We start from the raw sequence: 16286 nt of genomic DNA, 5'->3' as shown, positions 1-16286 counted from the left end.
TGTTTTGCTTGAACGCTTTTCAGTGTTCCTGCTTTTAGAAGATAATCAATGTGCTGTGCAACTGCTTTCTCGTTTTCACGCTCGTGTCAGCTGCCTGCGTTAGGGAATATTCCAAGCTCATCAAATCAAAAAGTTGTAGTCTTTTTTTGTTACAGCTTCAAGAAGTGCAGAGAACTACGAGGGCCTGTTGTAGTCAGATGTCTCACTTTTTCTAACACAGCACTGTTGGAAATTCCAGGAGAAAGGGTAAGGACGGAATGGAAATGGAGAGCGAGCTACCCTCTCGAACGGTGACTCAAACCAAGAGCAAAGTGACCCTGGCAGAGTACCATGGGAAAATCTGTGCTGCTGGGGCAGTCCAAATGCCATGTTTTACAACTGCAATGCTTATTCGGGGAGGGGAGAAAAGGAAAAATAAGTTGTGATCGTGCAGAAGGGGAGGAGGAAAAGGAGGGATGCATCTGCCTTAAAAATGTCTTTGAGAGCAAAGTGCTGGCATTGGTTTGTAACAGCTGCTTGGGATTTGTGCCCTCTCTGGGCATCTTTCCTCATCCAGGCACCTGGAGGTTCATCCGGCGCAGCAGTGGCCCTTCTGCACGAGATGGGAAAACTGGGAGTGTAAGTCTTGCCTGACTAGTGCAGGTGTGCGAGCAGAGCCCAGGCATGGCACATCATTGCTGTCCCCTGCTTCTTGAATCCCACCGTGCTGCTTTCCAGCCTTCCAGGTGTGCAGAGCTGCTGGCTCGTGCTTTGGGTGTTTTGGGCTTTGGTGAAGCACAATGAGAAAGGCTGCGCTGCCTTTCCTACCTGCAGTTGGCAAGGTGAGAAGCCACATATGAGGCATCGTTACCGAGGTGAATTGACTGGAAGGTTAACCTTGATGCGTCCAGCCCCTCCTGTGTCCTCGTTAGGATGGCTTTAACCTAGTGCTGGTCTTTTGGCATCTGAAATCGATTACACAGCCATTGCACTGGGTGGAATTGCTCTCTGTAAACCAGAGCAAAAACTGTACAGGCCCTGCTTAGTGCTAATATAAGCTCCTTCGTGTGGTGGCTATTGTATTATGATACTACTAGAGGACAGGGTACACATTTAGAAGCAACGCTGATTTATTGATAAAAATCTACAGAAAACAAGCCTTTGTGCTTTGCAGACTTCCTGCTCCTCTTAATATTTTTTTAATTCTAGTACACATTTAGGAAGTTGTCGTGTCCTGTCCCTGAAGGTTTGGCAAGTTCAAACTGTATGATTTAAAATACTTACTTCAGAGAAGAGAATCAGTAGAACTGATGAGTTGATGAATGAGCTGAAAGAGTAGACAGGACAGGCCAAGATAACTCCTAGTAGTTCTGGCCGCTTCTGTATGTAGCGCACCTTTTATCGCTGTGTTTGGACCAGAGGCACTTCCTAGCATCCAAGACTTTTGGCACCCTGACTCTTCTCTTGATTTAGTTGTAGAGGGTTTAGGCAGTGAGTGTTCAGCAGTAGTCTCACAGCTCTTTTAAAGAGCTGTAAAAGGATCCTGGTAAAGTGCAGGAGCGAAACTATCAGCTTGATCTGTGCCTCCGTTCTCGAGGTGACAAAGCTGGTTATGGGAAGGGCGTGCAAGGAAAGGGGCAAGGTCGTAGCTCAGTCACTGACAGCAAATGGCATACATCTCTGAATGAGCTCTAGTTGGAAGTAAATCTGTGCACGTTTACTTCTGGTAAAAGGCTGAATAACAGTGGAAATCTAGAGTGGAGCTTTGCTCCGTGGACGTAGTTGTGTTTTGTTGTTGTTTTTCCCCATGTGGGAAGGCTGAAAGCTTAGCTAATTTCTTTTATAAGGTCCTGTTGCAATCACTAGCCATCTAAAGCTGGAGAGTCATCAAAAAGAGACCTTGAAAATGACAGCTGAGGGCTGAAAAAAACACGCACCTAAGAGAAGAGGGACCCGTGCTCATCGCTTCATACAGTGGTCAAGGCTTATACCGGATTCATTGGAGACATCTGGAAGTTACGCTGCTAACATTAGCATGTGGTGGAACAAAACAGTAATTTCTCAAGGTTGGTCTGTGAGATAATTTTGTGAAATCTGGAGGACTTAGAAATAACTGAGCCTAAAACCTGGACCTGATCCAGCCTCAGTCCTACCAGTTTGTGGTCCTTGCAGCTGCAGGTCCCCAGTACGGCAGTCTCCCTGCCTGCAGAGCCCTGACACGTGCATTCAGCTGTCACCCGACGTGATTGTACGCAGGGACGTGGCACCAGTGTCCTGAGCAATTCGGTAGGGTAGGTCATCAAATCAGTTCTTTTTTCTTTTAAAAGAAAGAATTGCTCACAGCTTTGGTTTGTACTAGTAATTGATGTAAAGACCTCTCTGGCTCTCATAATTAATGTTAAGGGCCTTATCGGTATTTGCCATGTAATTAAAGCGAATTGCATGTTGGAGAAGTAATGAGGAACAATAGGCTCTAGCAGAACTGTAATTAAAAACAAAACCTCACAGAGAAAGTGGCAGCTTTCAGGGAAAGGTTTTATTGATACTTCTAGTTGGAAGAAATAATAATGTTTGCATACAGAGTGCATTAAAATTAATAATTGTATAGGATGATTTGATAATAGTCAATATGCTGGGTGTATTTACTCATATGAATGTTGAATTTCTGGAGTGTAAAAACAATACTCAGAAAAACTCTCCTAATTCGTGTAAATGCAGCTGTATAGTCTGTCCAGCCCTTAATACAAAGCTGCCTTTTGTGATGGTTTTTGGCTTTTCCACACGAAACATTTTATGGCAGTGAGTTGAAGCAGCTTTACCTTTCATGAAAGCGAAGACTTTGGGCTTGACAAAAGGAAGGGCCTTTAAGGCAAGGCTTCTTGTGATTCACAGGGGGAAGTGGAAATCAGTTTCTAAAATTAAACTGAACTTTCACTTTGCTTTTTTTCCCCTCCTTTCTCGCAGTGAATGTGTTACATGTGTTATGGTCTTCTGTAGCTCCGGACGAGCAAAGAGACTCTGCTTGAGACTTGTCGTAGCAGGACTGGGCAACCCTGCTCTCTGCTTGGATTTTTGAAGTCATGAAGGACAAGTTACTTACGTCATCTTGAATCTGATCTACTCTATTTACCCATTCCCTCTTGGAAAGGAAGGGTGAGAGTTTCCTGCAGTCCGAGGTGGACAAATAAGGCAGGGTTGTGTTACATGCTGGAGTTACGAGAGTTATTTGGGGATGGCTGAGTTGGTCAACAGCTGCAGCCCTCTGCTATCGTGTGAATGGCTTGCCTTTTGCCACACTGCTTCTTTTAATGAGTTCCATCTGTACGTGGGGCAGTCCATAATGGAAAGCAGATTGGTGATCTGATGGTGTCCACAGTGCGCTTGGGGTGCTGTGGTTTGCTCGGTCTGCTGGGCTGCAGATGAAGGCTGAATACCAAAATGAGGTGGATACCTGCTTTTCATTTAGTGCACAATTAGTTGGCAAAATGTTGAAATTTTGCCTGAAAGGCCAAGAGGTTGCAGGCTGAGGGGGAGAGCGAGGCGCTGATTGCTTGCAGAGGAGCCAAGGTTTTCTGAAAAAAAGCAGCTCATGATCTGTGAAAGTTACGTTATAGTTAATTCTTTTTTTTTTTTCCTTCCAAAAGTCATGATGATAGTGGTTTATCATCTGGCATTGCCCTGCTATCCGGCTTTTCCTCTGGAAAAAGCAGATACTCAGACAGTGCATTGTTGCAGAACCATGATGGTGAACCCTTAAAGGACAGGACAAAACTAACATGACCAAGGGAACACAGCATGGGTTCATTCTGACGCTACCTCCAACAAAAGTCAAAGTACTTTTCTGAATCAGAACAGAAAATAGAAAAAATATTCACTTGTAGATTAGAGTTAACATTAGTTCAGTCTTATTAACTGTTTTTGTTTGTTGTTTTTTTTTTAGCTGCAGCTTATTCAGGTAAAATTGCTTCTTAATGAGTGTACATATATGAAGTATGGCATTCAAAGCCACAGTTGGTTTACCAGGAATGTATGGTGCAGCATATTTTCCTTTTCCTCTGCTATAGCTTGAATATAAATCCTTAAAGAGCTAAAGAGCTTACCATACCAAAAGTAAGGCTGTGTAAATATCTGAGCACATGGAAAAATAATTTTCCTCTTACTACCACATTGGAATTTAGAAGAATTACTCAATTTTAGCTGCTCAGTTGGAACCGCTTAAATTAGTAATGATTCTGTGAACGTGAACATCCAGATTTTAGGCAGATTTCTGGAAATGAGAGAGGCAGTGCTGGCACATGTACTGAGATGACCATTACCAAGTAGGATTTCAGAGGAAATCTTTTCTGGCAGCTTGCACTTTCAACAGCTGACACTTTTCAGCCCAAAGTGAATGCTGAATTAGGTAACTCCACATCGGTCTTTTGCTACTTGTATTCCACTCACTTCTCCTTAGACTGCAGATTTGACGTAGAGGATACTTGAATACAGCTGTCTGAATGCAGAAATGAGTTACCTTAGCACCTGCAATAAACTTAAATGATACCGTGGAAGGGAATGAAGGCCTTAGACAATTGTTAGTGGGATCTTGAGCTGCCAGATCTGTATCGGTACCCAGGCAGATGCTGTTGCAGTTGGATGCTTGCAGCAATGCTTAGGACTGAGCAGATGCAGAAAAGAAACCTGACTGTCAACCTTGGGATAGGTTCTTGAAGCTGCTGGGGATTTCTCGGTGAGAGGAGTTCAGGCTCCCTCTCTTTGTGGCTTTGTACAGATCTCAAGATCGTGGCCTTTTGCTCGCGCTGGAATAATCTCGGTCTGAGGGGCAGGCTTGTGAGCAGGCTGTTGGTTAGTGTTCTTCCTCGTAGTGGAAGGGTAATCACCACCTACCTACTCACCACAAACCCCGTGTAAGTGAGGGAGGGAGAGTATTTTTACAACTTCCTCTGAATGACCTTATCAAGAAGATGATGCTGAAATTCTGGGCCATAAGGCTGTCTTGGTCCTGTCCCTCTGGCGTTTATTCAGTTTAATTTAGGGTTAAATGTGAGTTATTTAATGTTTTATTCATTAAAATACAGGACGTTCATTTGCAGATTTTTAAGCACAAAAAAAAAAAAACTATGGTTGATATGCTTGACTAAGTCTGAGATTCCTTTTTCTGCACTATGGAAACACTTGTGTGTCGTTGTACCTGTAGTCATTATGCCTGTATTTCTGTCTTGGTTGCATGAGGGAATGGAAAACACCCAAAACAGTCACACAGTTTTTGGGGAACTGATAGAATTGCAGTGTCTTCCTAGTTCTGTCTATCATCAATTAAATTAACCTCAACTTGTTCCTTACAGTTTACACTTTTGATTGGTATTTTACCCGTTAGCAACTCTTGAATTTCAAGATGGGGTTCATACCTCATTTTCTAAGTTAACAAATAAGTCATCAAGATGAACTAATTGGTTTATTTCTGAACTAGATGGCTACTTGCTTCCCTTCCACCTCCACCTAGGGATGTGATAGCTGAGGAGAGGGTGTTGCAGTTGTCCCTGAAAGGGTAAGCAGAGTGGTGCAGACCAGAGGAGGAAGCACTGAGAATAACTGCGGGCTAACTGCTGGAGATGACTTATCTTCTGTAGCTTCCACAGGTCTGCACAAGTCCAGAACCAGCCAAACTGCTGAAGCTGGTGAGGCCTGTGGCGTTGGAGAGCCCATCTGCAGAAGGAGTCGGGGAGATGAGCTGAAAAATGCTTTCAGACCCTCGTGTTCAGTTGAACTGTGTTCCCTAGTATGCAAGAGCCTTATTTCTGTGCAAAGGAAGTGAAATTTAGGCAGGTGCTGTTTTTTCTAGTGGAAGCAAGAATATATTGCTGTGCTTCTGAGAAGCTTTTTACAGCATAAATGCTCTTGTGGCTTCCAGCCCTGAAGTTGAGAATAAAACCACTCTTTCAGGTGAAATCAAGCGCTCATGAAGAATTTAGGCGGTATAGATTTTCCTTTGTAGGGCTGAACTGCTGCTGCTGCTCCCAGAGTTACAGATCTTATCTTCTGCTTAAGCAGGGTGAGAGAAGGACTTACTTTAGCATGTTAGTTGCTTTTGTGAGCCACTTGTTCTTCTGTTTGGACTATTAAATACTCAGGTATGTGAGCAAACTGAGTGTCAGTTACAAATATAAAAAAAATAATTAATAACCAAAACATTATTAGACTCTGCTTAACTATTGGTATAGCGGGCATTTTCTTTAAATGTATTTTTTAAAAACAAATTTTAACGTAGACTGTTGTTGATGTTAGTTTAAACTTAAACTTGGAAAAATGAAGGCACTGCCCTTCTTAAAATATAGTGTTCTATAAATATCTCTGTGTTGATAGAGCTTAATAACCACTTCCTTCAGACCACTTTGTCCATAGATTTTCTGGAGCAGCATGAGCTTTTGAAAGCCTATTGACTCGTGGGGAATTGGAAGTCAAAAGGGTCAGATCCTTAAAAATCTTTTCTTGACCTACTAGGTCTGCCAAAACCACCTCTGACATGCCCCTATCCCTGCAGTTGTCTACATTCCTTCTTGCTTCATGCAGTTAAGGCTCAGCTTGGAGACCTTAGAGGGGAAGCTCAGGCTGTGCCCCCCTCTCCAGCATGGCTTCAACCCATCAGGGCTCACCGAAGCAAAACACCCCACTCCTTCCTTTCAGTAACCAAGGGTTTAACAGTGAGACTATTGTACGGGTCCTGTGTTCTCTGAATGTTTTAGATAAATGACTCTTGAAGGTTTGTGTCCGTGAGATTGAAAATCTAGGTATAGGTATTAAAGGGTATAGGAATTAAAAGCAACTTTCATCGCTTCTGGTCTGAGCATTCACTGGTGACAGTGGTAATGAGAAGAGAATCAGTCTGTACATTTTAAACAAAAATAAAGATTTCTTAAGCTTCTTGTATTTAACTGTGTTTTGTCTTCTCTTTGAAACAGTTTCTTAGAAAGCCCAGTAATGTGTGGATGGACCATTGCCTGGAGAGCTGGGACTGAGGGTGTCTGAGAGGTGCAAGCAGTGTAAGCCTAATGCGATGCCCTTTTAGGGTTTCAGTGAACACATGTGAAGGATACAACGAGCAAGAACTGTGTCAAATTCAGGATGAAACACCCCTGTAGCATAAAAGGTTTAAATGTCACTGCGAAGAATGAAAGGCTGATTGAAGGAGAAAAGACTATTTTTATACACAGCTTGTGCAGTAGAGAAAGCACAGTTGCATACTGTTAATTCTGGTGCTCCTTGAGGATCAGGGATATAATATTCAAGCAATACTTACCAGACCTCTGCCTCTATTGACAGTTGAACGTGTGGTTTTAGTTTCAAGGCTGTGGGCAGTCCTGCTGGATTCAGCTGAGCCACAGTGCTTGTGCTTCATATCACCGAGGCATTACAAAGTTGGGGACTTAGGTTGCCATAGCATAAACAGCACTTAAAAGAGCCCGTACAAGCCCCAGTAGCATGTAACTGAAGAGCATCAATACCTTCTAGACATGAAGAAATCTAGTTTTGGAGGGTGGTGCGTGCTACGGGAAACACGCATGGCTTTCTAGAGCCCTATTTTGAGTTTCATGTCATCTGAATGGCATTTGCTCGTAGCTTGTAGTAAATGCATTTTAACAAACTAATTTTAGAACTATAGGTCAGCAGTTAAATTTGTTTTCTCCTCATTAGTCTCACAACTAGATCAGGTCTTCAATCTTGCAATAAACTGTACTTATTCTCATTTCTTCCCTGTCTGCCAGGTACTTATATTTAGTGCAAGTCAAAGAACATGCTGGTTGTGCAGCCTGTACTCTTTATAAAAAAGTCGGACTCCATTTATAACAATTCAGTCATATTTCCAGCAGTAGATTTTTTTACCTCTCTTACTCAGTTTTTCTTTTGTTCCCGATCTTTTGTTCCTTTTGTTAGATACAGAAATACCATTGCACAAATCAGCTGGGTTGTCATGGGGAAACTTCACAGCAGGAACGTGATGAAAAGATGGCCATTTGTTTTTTCTTGCTGAGATACTGCAGGGGAACGAACAGCAATCGTTTCCTTACCAACCTACAGGATAGCTCGTGGATGAGGCAGGAGCGGTGTGCAGCCTTCTGTTGTTCCTCTGCTGCTGGGTTTGAGAGCTGAGCGAAGGAGAAGTGGATGGCAATCTGTGGTCCAGGAGTATCCCCTGGAATCAGCAAGCACTCCAAGTCAGATTGATTTTGCTTTTTAGTGCAACAGATCTGTGGAGCAGCGTGCCTCCTGCTGAAAGAGAAGCACATGGTGAGTATGCCTCTGCCATCTGTCCCTTGTCGCTCGTATCCACCTCGTTAAGAATGGAGCTTTCCTCGTCCCTTAGGACGCAGCGGGGCGAGTGGCAGCTGCCTTGCTGGCAGTGTGTGTTAATGCCCTAAGGAGATCGGATCAAGAGGTGCTGCCCACGAGCTGTGAAAGGGGAATGGCGCAGCAGGCACTGGTTCAGCAGGGGAGAAATGTGTGAATTCCTCTTGTAAAAGTCACAGCCTTCACCATGCCAGCTTCTGCAGCTGCGTCTGTGGGCTGAGCTGTGCACTTCATTGATCCTCGGGACAGAGGTTTTTATGGGATTGATGATAATCAGCCTATTTAGAGTTCTTTCCACTCCAGCGAAATTGATGTAAGTAGATGGCAGAAGTTCAATGCTGCACATCATTAAGGGAAGGCAAACCCTTCATCTGGCTTGGTGGTGCTGAGGGATGGCTGTTGTTGGGTCAGATGCGATATCACAGCAGAATTTAAAAGGTCGAATAGATTATCGTCTTATGTGGGGCAGATGATCAATGCTCTCAGCAGTATACTTACTCAAAATTTATGGGGCTAACTGAAGCTACCTGAGGAGGGAAAGGCGCTAAATGGTTTGTGTGTCCTTTAATGTCCTCACAGAAGAGACAGCTAGGGTGTAAGTTGTGTGGTTGTTTTTTTGGAAGGGGATGGGAGTATGTTGTCTCACTGCAACTGCAGCAGAAGGCTTGCTTTCTTTGCTAGGAGCTGCGCCGTGTGAATCCCCGTGAAAGGGAGGAATGGATTCTGGTAGCAGCATGCGAAGGCTGTCACCTGCTTTGCTGTTGATAAACTATTGTCAGAACAACACCCGAATAGCATGAGAAGTGTGCTGCAGTGCAAACATCCTGATTGACCAAGAAATGATTTTAATGGGGGCGCTGGGTGATTTGGGCACTGTCGATCCAGTAACGGTACCAGTGTCCTACTTGATCTGCATTGTCTGTAACAACTACAGTGTGTTGCAGGGCATAAACCTCTAGTCAAGAGTTTCAGACCTGCTTAGTAATCAGTTGTGCCAAATGAGTGGCAAGGAACCTGTGCTGAGGACTTGTTGCGTGTTGAAGTGTGGCTGTTCCAGCTGAAGCTGGTAGGGGGTGCTCACCAATGTATTTTCCTTTTAGTGTCAGCGCTGTGAAGGAGTTAAGAACTGTTCAGCAATACAGGACAGCATTGGCAGGGTTAGTCAGCTGAGGTGTGGATTGATACGCTCATTTAATGAAAGATTTGATCCTCTTGGCTTAATGCAGGTGAGTTGTGATCTTGGTTGGTCTCTGTGTGCCACCAAAATGTGAACAGTTAACAGGATTTTGTATAAATAAGAGAGCAGAAATGGATGTCTTTGCAGAGAGTAAATACTGCAACAGGGATGTAGTGATATTCCATTACGCTTAATCGGGGTGTTTTATCTCCACATGTGTTAAACCTGAGCCTGGCGAGCAAACCAAGGGGAATTTCATGATGGTCTCTTAATATTAGTTGGCTTCCTCATGTTTTAGTGGGAAAATCTTCTGTCAGGGGAGGCCAAATCATGACAAATTATTTCTGCTTCCAAGTGGCCACCAGAGAGGCAGGCTTGGAAGCATCAGCAATGTATGCTTGTAGTGTAGGCGTTGCATCCTTTGCAGTGGGCATTCAGGTGGCTGGTTCTCCTCTGTAATGGCATTTAGAAGTGGCATCTCCCAGGTAAAGCTTGGACACGATGCACCTGCAAAGCAGCCGTGTCCATGATAAGCTGGGTGGGTGCCAGCTGTTCTGGGAAGAAGCTGCTGGCTGGGGAATGGGGTATGGGGCTTATTTGGGGCATGGGGTATTTGACAGACTTAAAAATATTACTTGACGTTCTGCCTCCTGGTTATCGAGCGTGCCTTTGGGATCGATGTTCTGGGCCTCGTGTTTCCTTCTGTGCTGGTAGCTGCCAGGCCAGTAGCTGTAGTGTCACTGCAGGTGTGGTGTGTCACCCCGTGGTGGTCTGAGAGGTGCTCTTTCAGCCCCGTGAGCACCTCTGAGCATTTTGCTTGCAGCAGCACGGTTATAATGGCATATCTGTCAAAACCTGGACTGTGTTCATTGTCCTTACCTCTGTCATAAATCTTGCCATGTACTAGAACTTAGCCCGTCTGAAGACAGCTTGCCTTGCTTTTCGCAGACTTGCTGCGGACAGTATGGGATGTGGACAACCGGTTACACTCGGATGGCTTTCCCCGTCTTGGTACCACAGGCTTGCAGTGAAGCTGACTTTGCTGACTGTGGCATTTGCCGGAGAGCCGTTAGCGCAACTGGAACGAGTCCTCTGAACGTTCGAGGCTGTTTTCAGATAACCTTGACGTTGTCAGAATTACAAAAGCCCTATTGAGTTAATAACCATATAATTCTGCAGCCTTTTCTTTGTGTGAGTGGAGCAGTGATGTGATTTTTTTTTTTTGTGGTGCTGCTAACCAGCTGTGAGGTGACTGTTCATTAATTGCGTGATGGTGTAAAATTATGCAGCTCCACATGTTTTATGTAGCAGAAATCCTAAACCTGCTGTTACCTAATGGATAAGCTGAATGCGTTCACATGTTGGCCAAATACTCAGCATGTCCAGCTTCCGTATTCACTTGTTTAAGAGTTTTTTCAGAGAAACTGAGCATCACTTCCCTGGTACAACTTCTTCTGCTCCTTCATACAGCTCCTAGCAAAGGATGGGCTGTGTAGCTAGAACGCTGCATCTCCTAGATAGAGCGAGGCCTGATGACCTCAAGGTTTTTTAAAACCTTTTTTGGCACCTTTATCTCTGAATATAAATAGCTCACAAGCCTGTTCCTCAGCATTGGCTAGACATAAAGTAGTGCTAAATGCTTTTGCGAGGTGAAAATAGGCTTTCTCAGTTACTTGTAGATGGAGTACGTCCAATCTGTATGCTATATTTACTGCTTCCATTCCCAGCAAGTTGTGCTCCGTAGATACAGGCAATGTCTGCAGATTCTGTATACTGTATTTAAAGTGCTCTCCAAATGAAAGACAAGCAAGTCCCTCCATAAGTCAATTTATCTTAAATTTATTCATACCGTTTTTAGCCAATTATTGATTAGCAGCAATTCTTAGGTCTCTCAAAGAATCATTTAAGATGGTCAGGTAGTGCTGCTTCCTTTGCCAGTCTTTGCTGTGAGCTGCTGGACAAGTCTGCCATTCATTCCCTTAAGTCTCAACTGATTGATCTCTTATTTTGTTTTAAATTGGCCGGACAAGCATGGATTTTCATCCTCACGCTGCCTTGCGGGAGACAGGAGTGCTTCATAAAGTACGTGGCAGCAATATCCTCATGCGACTGCCAGGGAGGAGCAGGTGGGCAGAGCCTGATTGGGAGCTCAGCAGGGACAAAGTGATTTATCTGTGTTTGTTTCTTTGTGAAAGGTCATGGGGAATTTTCAGTGACCGCAAGATGTTTTTCCTCACAGGCAGCAGCTCTGGTTTCCAGGAGCTCTGTTACCTCCCTGCTTAATTGGTGTTCAGGAGCCACGGGCGATTACTACCTGCTACATTATCACTGCTTCTGGTGACGTGGAGGGCTCTTGGAGGCGGTCTCTCTGCGTTTTATTTGGTTTAAACACTAAACCCTTGTACTAGCTGGCTGTGCAAGGTGATGTGGCTGTAGGCATCGTTAAGGCCTTTGATAAATTGCTGTGAATCTTTTCTGAGATGTCACTGCCCATAAAAAATCCTGACCTGCTGTCAGACCTAGGAAAACAAATGGAAGTTGTATAACCGTGTATAACTTCACTGTTTTTTGTTGCATAACCTAAAAGCCTACTCTGGCTCTAGTAGCGAGCTGCCTTGTGCTCATTAATAATACTTGACATTAATATTTTTCAACACACTGGCAAAGCTCATACCCTCAGACATGCCTGTAAAACCAGGTGTGTTGTGTATGTCTGTGGCTCCGAGTAACTCTGCATCCGTGACAGCTGGATTAAAAAGCCAGGGAAGCACGAGGGGCCGTCCGAGCTCTCAGGGAGCCCCTGTTGGAGCCATGAGCGTGTACGGGACCCATTCCTGGAGGGCCAGGACGTTGCCCCCACAAGCCTCGACATCCCTGCAGCAGGTGGGTGCCAACAGGGTGCTCCCACTGTCCAGCCTGCTCCTGCGCCTTCCATCTGGTGAGTGAGACAGTTCCCAAAATACTGGGCAGGGAGGCAGGAGGCGAGTGCTGTGGGAGGTTCTGCCTCAGCAGGAGGATTTAGCCAAGTCCCCAGACTCTGAACTCCCAGGTGCTGCTACGTAAAGCAGCAGAACTGTCACCAAAATGCTCTGCTGTCTTACTCACAAACAGAGCTGTCAGATGGCTGTGGCAGCCTGCAAGAAACAATACTGTGAGCACTTTCAAACCTCCTAATATGTTGTGTGTTTTTTTTTTCCTGCTGTAGTGAAGTGCTGAGTGCAGAAGCCAATACCTTTTGGATGGCTGGTATTTAACAAAAAAAAAAGAAAAGCATAGGTTTTGTTAGAGCTCTTTGAAAGCATTGAAGCCAAGAATGAGGATACCAAAAATAAATTACTGGCAAAATGAAGTTAGGTAGGATTTGCATTTGTCTGCGGGGAGGGCATAGAAGCTTAATACAAACTAAACATCCCTTTCCTTCTGCCACCTTTGCTGGTTTGCTTCTGCTTTTTTTATTATTATTCTTTGCATACGTGGTTGAAATGCTGTTGTTAGGGGTAATAATTTAAGGAAGGCTGAATTACCATGTCCTCAGTAGGAATACAGAGGCATATACCACCTTCTGTGGTCTCTTATCCTCTCTGTTCTCCTGAGGTCAGTTTAAAAAGAGCTAATAATCTTCATCCACATCCTCAGTGACTGAATTTTCAGGTAACTAAACACATGCTGGAAATTCAGGGATCCAGCTTTGTGTAAGTGAAGTATTGTCTCTTTAGAAACAAAATGTTTGCTTTGTTTGATTGCTACTCTCTCTTGTGGGTTTCAGGACAGCTTGAACAAGCTAGAAGTTCATTCTTGGCCTTACTGTATGGAGTAGTTCATCTCCAGGACTCCTGTGACCTTCTCGATGAGATACTGACCTGAAGACTTGCCTCACTGCATAATGGGAAATTAGAACATTCTTTTATTTCAAGAGGACTGATTTATTTTTTTAAAAAGCATTTTCTTCCTATTTTTTTCAGGAACTTGCACTGCTGTGCTGTTGGCATTTAGTATGATTGGTTTTTTTTATAAAAGTAGAGACAAGTCTGTATCATGACACTTGTCTCTTTTGGACTTGGCAAGTGTGTGATATACTGACCGAATTACACTCTCTCTCATACCTCTTCTCCTGCTGTCAGCACTTCTGCATTGCAGTTTGTGGGCTATTGCTCGAGCAATAACCCTCTGCAATCGCAGAGAGCTGCTGTATTACACAAGTTGCTTCTGAAAGCTAAATTCCAAACAAGAGCAATGTTTCCTTCCCGTGTGCTCTCCCATATGCCCACTCAATACAAACGACTTAACTGTGCAGAAGATTAATCTTTTCTTGGAGTTTCTCAGTTGTTCTGCTGGCGTAAAACTTGGGTAATGTTGTGTGAAGATTTCAAACTACTCCCTCGTGCGTTGGTTTTCCTCCAGAGGGATGTGTAATCTCTGTTCTCTGGGCAAGGAACTGAAGTGCAGTGAAGTTCTGAATTGCTCCTAATTGATGGCAAAGACCTGTGCAACTTCACTGCCTAGCTCTTGGCATGAAGCTCTCCAAAAGCTTCCCACTGAAACGTAGTGAGACAAATTGTTCTGACCTATTGCACAACATGAGGGCCCCACATGAGTGTGATTCTCAAATACCAGCAGTTCACATGATCTAACTCCAGTCTTGCACCACCTCAGAGTACTGATACAGTTTGTCTGGGCGTTGGAAGCTTTTCTGTCTCGTACTTGATGTGGCCAACTCCATGCGATGTGATGAATAACAACTTTTTCTGAAAACACTTCTCCTGCCTCAGCTCTAGCTCTGCCTTCTTTTGGTCTGGCTCTCTGAGGGCTCCTCACGCAGAAAATCCAGAGACACAATTGCTGCCCTGGGGGCTGTGCCTTCTGTAGGTGAGCTCTGCTTCCCAGTTAGATGGAGTGACATTGTCTTTGCAAATGAAAAAGCCTCTACCTGCACGGTTAACCCATAGCATTCAATTGAGAGAGGAATAATAAATAAAATTGGTATCTGTAGGTTCACTATGACCTATTGGTGGATGCTATTTTAAAAAATAATCCACGTGGATTTTCTTTTACTAATGATTTACTGGATTTAAAATTTGGTCTTTGTTCGTGTTGAGCTGTTTGTGCCTTTGCTGCAGGAGTAACACTATGTAACTGGCTGTAGCAGTGGCTGGCCTTGTTTTGTTCAAACAGATATAAAACAGACACTTAATAAACAGGGAAGAGGAGCAACAAGTTTCTTTCATTCCTGAGTTAATCCTAAGGAATAACAGTTTGTATACAGGAACTGGAACTATTAAAGCTTGGGTGTCATAGGCACTTGTCTCCTGTACTTTTATTAAGCCTTTTTCCCAATTCCAGACTTTTATTTTTCGCTAGCATTTAATTTCCCCTCCCTCCTGTGCTCTCTAATTTGATACTCATCATCTATTGTAGCTGTGTAATGTTTTCTGCATAGCCCATCATGTGCTTTGCTTGGTCTGCAGTATTTTCAGTCCTCCTAAGGCAGTATCAGTAATCTTTATTTTAAAAATTTCAGGGTCTTTTTCTTCTCGACTGGTAGTTTATGGGCACTGCTCTAAGCAGCTGCTGAGGTTTGTACTGGCATTTTAACCTTCTAAAGGTGCAGAGCCCAGACTTGCTGACTCTTATCCAGGTGAAATTTGCAGTTCTGTGGGTACCACGTTCTGGCCATCACTGATAACGTTTGCTTGTAGCAGTCTCTGAATATCAGTTCTTATTTCTATTTCAAATATTTGTATCAGTCAGGAACAAAACCGTTTATGTCCACGTTCAAAAAGATGTTGGCACTAACCCAGCCCCGGAGCCCTCCCCAGCCCGTGTTTATGGTGTGAAGCAGCGCCTGAAATACTGCTGTTTATTGCAGGCTCCCAGTTTGGTTATTGTGCTTACTTTCTCCAGGAGCGTGCTCAAGACAAGTGTGTTTGCTTTTTGCTGATGTGTACCGATAGCTGAACTCATTTTTGCATGCATGCTTCTGTGCTGAAAGGCTTTCTGTCACCTCTGTGTGCCAGTGGACCAGCCGTGGTGAGAAATATACTCTGCTTGCAACTTCACTTTCACGGGGAAGAAGCAGCAGTGGAGCACCAAAATGCAGTTCAACTCTTTCCATTCGTAGCATCGCAGTAAGGTATTAAGCTAGAGAGAATGCAGAACCATTAAGATTATAACTTATTTTCCAGCTCTCACTTCATATATGGTTTAAGCAAAAATTACCTAGTTTTGCGTGCTATCAAGTCATTAGCACTACCTGGATAATAACCCTGCTGCCTGTATTATAGCAGGCATGCAGTTTTTCCCTCCAAAAAAAAAAATTCGGAATGCCAGATATGTGTTTTTAAGTAAAGATGTCAAGTCTGTTTGAGGAGTGCTTAACTCCAGACCTACTGTGGGACGGGTTTTACAAGCTCTTATCTCCTTTAGGTACCCTCTTCTGGCCAGATTGCTCTAAGTCCTCTAAAGTCTGCAGTGAACTTGGTGTGGCTTATTACAAATGCTCTTTTAAAATCAAGCAGAAATGCATTATTTAAAGTACTATGGAACTCCCCATTCTGCTTCTGTTTCTTTGAGGTTCAGTTTTATTTAAATTTTAAATGTGGTTAAGTCCATTGCAAAATGCTGCTGGTCTAGTAGGGAGAACTGAAAAGGGTCAGCGTGCTTACCTGAAAAGAGAAATTTCTCTTTTGTATAAAAAAAATAATTTAGGGAAAGGAAGTGGAGGAGAGCACTGAATGCAGCTTCATGTGAATGAATATTTCAGGAGATGACACTGGGAAGCTTTTCA

General features: G+C 43.7%; 1 protein-coding gene and 1 long non-coding RNA gene across 7 annotated transcripts in view; both read left to right on the top strand.

The window, feature by feature from the left end:
- LRRFIP1 (LRR binding FLII interacting protein 1) overlaps positions 1-16286 on the top strand; it is a 104778-nt gene that overhangs the window by 14394 nt on the left and 74098 nt on the right. The gene's annotated exons all lie outside the window — the stretch shown is intronic.
- On the top strand, positions 1341-14800 carry LOC118257739 (uncharacterized). Of its 3 annotated transcripts, none has more exons than XR_007708484.1 (4): positions 1341-7019; positions 7912-8265; positions 9426-9551; positions 13269-14800. It is a non-coding gene; the product is annotated as an uncharacterized LOC118257739 (long non-coding RNA). The 3 variants fall into 3 exon arrangements; XR_004781690.2 differs by lacking the exon at positions 9426-9551 and having other exon boundaries at positions 1848-2045; positions 2944-7019; XR_007708483.1 differs by lacking the exon at positions 9426-9551.

Source organism: Cygnus atratus, chromosome 6 (genome assembly GCF_013377495.2).
Source record: "Cygnus atratus isolate AKBS03 ecotype Queensland, Australia chromosome 6, CAtr_DNAZoo_HiC_assembly, whole genome shotgun sequence".
NCBI lineage: Eukaryota > Metazoa > Chordata > Aves > Anseriformes > Anatidae > Cygnus > Cygnus atratus.
Note: the sequence above shows the minus strand (reverse complement) of the source record. Positions and strands in the feature narration are given on the sequence as shown.